The sequence below is a fragment of the Cricetulus griseus genome, unplaced genomic scaffold (genome assembly GCF_003668045.3).
Source record: "Cricetulus griseus strain 17A/GY unplaced genomic scaffold, alternate assembly CriGri-PICRH-1.0 unplaced_scaffold_1, whole genome shotgun sequence".
NCBI classification, from domain to species: Eukaryota; Metazoa; Chordata; class Mammalia; order Rodentia; family Cricetidae; genus Cricetulus; species Cricetulus griseus.
In genome coordinates, this window is record NW_023276808.1 from 9,005,505 (window position 1) to 9,013,228 (window position 7,724).

The window sequence follows — 7,724 nt, forward strand, 5'->3', positions numbered from 1 at the left end:
ATAAAAACCTGGAGTCACATAGAGAAGTTCATGTTGAAAGATGAGAGAAGCAGAGCAGCCAGCCCCTAGTTCTTAGCTCTATTGAATCCTTAGACCAAAGGGGCAATCCTGTCCCTAGGAACATTCAGACTGAACACAATGCACTCCCACCTTATATTCCTCCCTCTGCCCAGCCATACTACTCCTGTCTCCACTCCCAAGTACAGAAATAATGGTTTGAACGATCATCACCTGACTCTGTTTCTCTTTTAGGCTGTATCAATTTGGTATTGCCAAGGGTGGCCTTGAAATCACAGAGACACACCTGCCTCTGACTTCCAAGTGCTGAGATTAAGGGTTTGATCTGCCATTGCCTGGCTTATATGGCAAAATACTGCCTGTCTGCCCTCTGGTCTTCAGGCAAGCTTTTTTGTTTGTTTTGTTTTTTGGTTGGCTTTTTGTTTGTTTTTGTTTTTGAGACAGGGTATCTCTGTGTAGCTTTGGAGCCTGGACTGGAACACTCTTGAAGTCACAGCAATCCACCTGCCTCTGCCTCTCATGTGCTGGGATTAAAGGCTTGTGCCACCACCACCTGGAAAGTTTCATTTGTTAAGCACAAACAAGATACCACCACACTTGGGGAAACCATTTACAGGATCCACAAAATTAATGCCATATGCATCCTACTGAGGTGATGGGGTTCATTTTTCAGCAATACATCATCAGAGTGCTTTAACTTTCTGCTACCACCAGCTACAATGGTGTGATTTGGGGAAGTTGAGTTCCAGGGAACAAAAGGAATTTCTGATCTGTAGAAGTTTCTCAGGTGTGCATGGTGTTGTGTAGACAGATAGGGCAGATTCCACATGTGGTGTCAATGTACATGTGGCAGGAAGTAGACATTAAATTATACTTCTATGTTATTTTCTGTGTGGGCATCAATGGGGCTGGATTTTCCTCAAACCTCAAGGGTATATAAGAGTTTGCAGAATAATAACAAGATATTGCCCCCATTTGTAGATGGGTTCTAGATCATGGGGCCTCCCTGGAAGAAATATTAATAGCTTGAGGATCAGAAGTAGAAAAGGTTAAGTGTCCTTTTGAGTTAGTTTTGTGGGAGTTGTGAAGTCTGTTTATTTAATATCTAAACACATAGAACCATGGCTATCTGGGTAACATTGGTCAAGATCTCAGTTTATCTGGCTGAGTTCCCTTTGGAATTTGATGAAAAGTTGATTACATTTTTCTTCTTTAGTTCTTGGCTTTTTCTCTCCATGCCCTTTTTACTTTCCCAAATATTGTACACCTTCTCCATTGCTGTAGATTTATTGTGAGTTTAGAAATCATTCTTTGTCCATAAGAATACTATTTTTTGAAATCGTCTTGAGAATTCTATGTGTTTCCAATTTGCATATAGGTTTGGAATCAGATATACTGTTATGAGGTATTGTGAATTATCTTTGGATTTTATTCAATTCATGTTTAAAATTTACCTCATATGAGGCAGGCGTTGGTGGTGCACGCCTTTAATCCCAGCACTTGGGAGGCAGTTGCAGGAGTATTTCTCTAAATTTGAGACCAGCGTGGTCTACAAGAGCTAATTCCAGGATACAAAAAAGCCACAGAGAAACCGTGTCTCAGAAAACCAAAAAACCTTTCTCACACACTGTATATACATATTTGGGGTAAAGTTTTTTTGAAAATTCTGTTCCTACATATCTTCCCTGATTGTCTCAAGTTCCTGTGACAGCCAGGTAAAAAGCACCTTTAGAGCACCTGACCTCAGTGTAAAGCCACATAACAAACATCTGCTTTTGTGTCCTTAAATCTCTCTTAGGTAGTTAATATTCTGGGAACTCTACCAGTTATATGACAGAGAATCATTGCATACACATAGTTAAGTATAGTGGGCTGAACAAGCTAGCTAGCCACATTGTGTCCAGGTGGAAGAAAGGGAAATGCCTTTGGAGTGCAAGAAAATAGGGTCAGCTATTGGTCCAGTGGCAAGTGCAGATCTCTGCTGATCTAGAAAAGGTCATTGCCTTGGGTGAAAGAAGTGTCAGGAACCATTGGGCTGTGTCTTTACACACTGTAACCCTATTGGAGGTGTTCCTGTCACTTGGGCCTTACTAGTCAATCAGGCTCCAAGGCAACCTGCCAGTCAGAAGTGGTGCAGGGCCCTTCTGGCCACTGATTTCAGGATTGGCTTTGAAGAGACAGTTGTGCCAGTGGTTTTGTGTACTGTGCTTTGAACAAGGGCAAGTTGGAAAACCACAAACATGGAGAGTGAGGGGAGGCTGTCTTCAGATTGGGAGTGGCAGAAGGTGAGGTGCTGCAGCTGGTATCTAGGTATTCCCTGGATCTGGGTGGGAAGCTGAGGACATACTCTCTTTCAGTGAGATCCCATGCCATTCTTGAAATGCCCTGGACCCACAGGCAGGCCTCTGAATAACTTTTCTCTGTGTGCTGAGTCTGTTCTGAGCATTGGCAGCAGGGAGCTTTATGTAGAATCATCTTTATAGTCAAGTTAACATGCTTTTGGTGCACCCCTGTAAATCAGGTTGTCAAAATTTAACAGGGCTAGTGTCTTCAGATCCTTCTAGAGGTTTCGCACTATGTATTAAAACTTTTCCTGTAAGATCCATTTATTGTTAATTTTGTGGAGGTTGCAAAGGGCATCCAATGTGTTTGGTAGCACTCTACTACTAAGCTGTGATGTAGAAGAGTAAAATTGGTAACACAAAGGATTTAAAAATGCTTAGAAGATAGTAAGTCTCACAGAGTAGAATTTAGCAGAGGGAGGACTGACTCTAAAACACCCAAAGATAGATATTTGCTATCCAGGCCTGTTAGAAATTAGGATGCTTGGATACACATTTGTTCACCAGAAATGTCTAGACATTTGGTTTCAAATCATTACAAATGAGCCACCCCTTATTTAAAAGCAGCCACTAGGCCTATCCACATATCAAAGAATAGATCTGCAAGAAGCTGCTCAAGGAGACATTACAGGGTCACTAACAACCTTAACACTGGCTGTTCCATAAAGTTACAGTTTTCTTCTTGAGAATAGCAGACCTCAGCCTGGTGGACAATAGGACACCAGGTGACAACTATTTGAAAGTTAAAACACTGTTGTGTTTAGGACTTGCCCAAGGCTTTTTTTTTTTGAGAAAGGGTTTCTCTGTAGCTTCAGAGGCTGTCCTGGTATGAGCTGTTTGTAAGGAGCCTTGTAACCAGGCAGGCAAAAGCTTGGCTGAAGATAGGGGGTGTTAGCCAACTAAGCTGCCATTGTAGATAAGAATGAGAATGTGTGGAGTGTAGCAAAGTGTGATTAGCAAGATTTAGCAACTATTTAAGGGACCAGCTCAGAAGTAGAATTTTAGAGTGCACCACGATTCTATGTCCTGGAATTCTCCTCCACTAACCTGAAAAAACAGGTCCATCAAGCTGAGTGCCACCCATTCTGAAACTCAATACCAGGACACCATGGCATCAGGAGACTCCACAACCTGAGTTCAGAGGAATAGAATTCCTGAGCCCTAACCTGCAGCTAGCTGTTGCAGGAGAGGTACCCCCTGCTATGGTCCTATTGTCTGTGGTTTCTATGATTGTGTGCTTATGCTTGTGTTGAATTACTTTACTATAAGTGTGAAGTAAATCTTATATACTCAAAACCAACTCGCCAAATTGCTATTCCTCCAAGTTCAAACACTGGTAAGAGTCAAGACTTGGAGAGATATATTCTACCAGTCCTATTCATTTAAAGAACCTAGGATAATGCAGTTTCTTTCCTGCTCATTAAGGAAGATGTGCTGGCTAGCAGTAATGCTCAAAAACACAATCTCCGGAGTTCCATTATTTTCTAAGTATTCAACTTTCCATGAAGACTACCCTTTAGGGGCTGGTGAGATTTCTCAACAGTTAAGAACACTGGCTGATCTTATAGAGAACCTGGGTTGAAGTCCCAGCACCCACATGGCAGCTCACAACTGTCTGTGACTCCATTTCCAAGTGATCTGAAACACCCAAGTAGACATACATGCAAGCAAAACACCAATGCACATAAACAAAGAATCTTTTACAGATGGAAAAACAAAGATAACTCTTTATTATTCCTCTTTTGCCCAGAGTTTGCTCTGAAGTTCAGGCTCCTAAAGCAGTGGAGCCATCATCCAGCCTTGTGATTGGAGAAAGTCCTAATTTGTTTGAGATCTGGTTCCTGCTTTTCTTCCCTGGTTGTGTGATGCCCCAGTGACAACTAGCACAAAAGTACCTTCAGTCCTTCTGACCTCAGGTTGAAACTACAGAAAAACATCTCCTTTTATGTCCTGATATCTCTCTTTAGTTGTTAATATTCTTACACCCTTCCACTTGGGACTGGGGAAAATCACTTCACTCACAATGTATAGTGGCCTGTGCTATCTACGTAGTCACCCTGTGACCCTGAGGAAGAAGTGAGTACAAGAAGATGGCAGGGTTTGTTTTGTAGCCCGGGGCAAGTGCTATAGAAATGCATATCTCTGCTGATCTAGAAAAGGTCTTTGTCTGCAGTGAATGGCCAGGTAAGGAATCATTGTGATGTGTCTAGGTGTAACCCTATGGGAGGCGCTCTTGTCACTCAGGCCTCACTAGCCAAACAGGCCCTCCAGGTGACCTGTCAGTCACAAGAGGTACAGGTACAGTTTCAGTTTCAGGCTTGTCTCTGAAGAGGAGCTGGTGCCTTTTTTGTGTGTTCTGTGCTGTGAGCACTGCTACAGGGAGCTGAGCAGAGAGCTTGGACAATCTGGTAAACCACGACATGGTGAGTGAGGGGCTGCTGTCCCCAGATGGGGAGGAGCAGATGGGGAGGTGCTGGAGCCAGTGTGGTGAATCCCACCCTGATTTGTGTGGGAACCTGCAGCTAGATTCCCTTTCCTGTAAGTTTCCACATGGTCCATGTAAATCCCTGAACCCAGGGGAGGCCTCTGAGTAAGTTTGGTCTGTGGGCTGGATCTGCTGACAGCATTGGGAGCAGGGAGCAGTGTATAGAATCATCTTTGTAGTCAACATCAACATGATTTTTGTGCACCCATAGAAAGGTTGCTGAGCTTGGAGAAGCTCAGTTTCTCTAGTATCTTCCAGACATTCAGCACTTAGCATTTTACATTTATGTGTAAACATCCATTATTGTGGATGTTGTAAGAGGCATCTCATGTGTTTGGTTGCACTCCGCTCATGCCATGATGTAGAAGAGTAGAATTGTTGATATAAGGATTTACCAATGTTTAGGAAATAAGTAGTAAGTCTCACAAGGTAGAATTTAGCTGAGGGGGGACTGCATCTAAGACACCCAAAAGATAATGCTAATCAGGCCTGTTAGAACTTAGGAAGCAAAAATAAAAGAAATTAGGATGCTAGGATGCACATTTGTTCACTAGGATTGTGACATTTGACTCCAAACCATTATAAGGAAAGCACCCCTGGTTTACAACCAGCCACTAGGCCTATAAGCATATCAAAGACCTGGACTATAACAAGCTCCTCAAGGAGGCATTATAGGGCCACAGGCAACCTTAAGGCCTGGGGTGCCATAAAGTTCCAGTTTTCTAGAGAAAACAGAGCTCTGCCAGGTGGGCAACTGGACATCAGTGACAACTATTTGAAAAGCTAAACACTTTTGCATTAATAACTTTCATGGTCAACCAAGGCTTTCATTTAGGCCCTCAGACAGAGAGGAGGAACATTTTTGGGATAGCTATTGTTGTGCCATGTTCCTCATGCCCAGAGACAAACCCAAGGAGTCAAGCTCAGATGCAAAAGCAAAAGGTTTCTTTGAATTCCAAGCTGGCCAGCTAGGATCTCACTGCATGTCAGGCAATTGAGATACCAACCAGACTAAAAGGAAGCTTTTAAAGGTGCAGAACATATGGTTGAAGGCCACAAATTACAGAGTTTCCATGGTTACTTCATTTCTTAAAGTACAGAGTAAAACACTAGCTATATATTTTAAGGGAGATACACTTGAGTGAGATAAGACAGGGCATGGGCTTGCAGGTCCCAGGGTCTGTCCATTACCCCTGAATTGGGGGATATCTACAACAAGCAATTAGCAAAAGAATGTTAACAGGAGTAGTGGTAGACAGTTACATCCCCTTCTCTGAGAGCAAAGGATCATGTGCCAGCCATGGCACTCCTGATTTAAGGAGTTAAAATTTCTCTTACCTTTAGAAATTCCCTTTTCAGGGCCCAAATTCTTAAAATTTTATTTTTTTGGTTCCCCAGCTATTAAGAGCCTTGTTCCTAGGTCTTGGGAACTTTCCCTAAGGGCCTGTTGTATTGACAGTAAAACACAGCTTTGTCTAAAACCAGGAATTGGGTTGGGAGAGCTGGTAATTGCGTGAGGCCAGGGCCTTTATAGAGAGATTTCTTCACATTCTGAGAATCCATGTCTTCTCACAATATGGAGCTGTTGTTATTGGTCCACTGGCCACTGTGGGCTTAGTCTGTAATGTTCTAGAGATACGCTGTGTTCCCCTTGTGTGCTGTCATTTGAGTACCTGCCTCCTGAATTTGTCCCATCATATGATGATATCCTACCCCCAGTGGTATACAAGATGCTATTCTTCTTAGAAGCTTAAACCCCAGCATTCTAGAGGCAGAGGAAGGCAAATCTCTGTGAGTTCAAGGCCAGGTCACAGGTGTGCTTAATTTATTCTGGCATATATCTTTGCTGTTTAATCCTCACATAGGTCTAAGTAGCTAGACCTACAAGTTGCCTGTCTCTATTTAATTGGTTCAAAGTAGAACCTGGAGCATGAACCTAAAGACACTTAAGGATGATGGCGTATTTGGAATGCAAATGGGTCTAAGCTAGCTCCACTTTGAGCATTACCTGGGGATGGATGCATACCATCAATAAAGAGATTTTTCTTTATTAACCTCCTATGTGTGTGAAGTGATATCTCCCTGGGAATTCATATTAATTCTAGGACAGCTGAATTTCTATCTTGTTAGAAAAATGTTTCTGGAATAAGCTCTCTTATGTTGACACCAGAGGCTTTGACTCCAGTCTGCTGCTCTCCAGGGCAATGGCCTTGCTGATCTGTATATTACACCTCCAAAATTCTTTAATTAGATGATTCTACCACCATAGAGATTTAAAATTGTCCATTTGATTCGTGTAGTCAACTATCCAAAGCAGTCACAGGAAAAGAATTTGTATGTGGAGCATTGCTTCTCTCTTTAGACCAAAACAAGAGGAGTAGTGTATTGTGTACACTGCAGGGGAAACAGGGCAGGTCATCAGCTGCTGGAGTCACCATCATGAAAAGGGACCTGATTGTGGTATCAGTGATGTCTGTAATTTCCCACCATGTTTTAACTTACATCATGTGAATGAACACAGCCAGCTTGGTTTGGGTGTCATGGTAACTGCAGCCTAATAAAAAGAATTTGGCAAAGTTCCTTCTGTTTCTATTGTGTGAAACAATTTGAGGATTATTGGCATTAGCTTTTCTTTGAAATTCTGGTAGAATTCTGCACTGAAACAATTTGACCCTGTGATTTTTTCATTTGGTAGACTTTTAAAGACTTCTAATTCTTTAGGGATTATATGTGTATTTAAATTGTTTATCTAGTCTTGATTTAATTTGTATATATGGTACCTATCATAATAATTGTCCATTTCTTTTAGATTTTCCAATTTTGAGGAGTACAGTTTTTTGGAGCATGGCCTAAAGATTGCCTGGATTTCCTCTCTATCT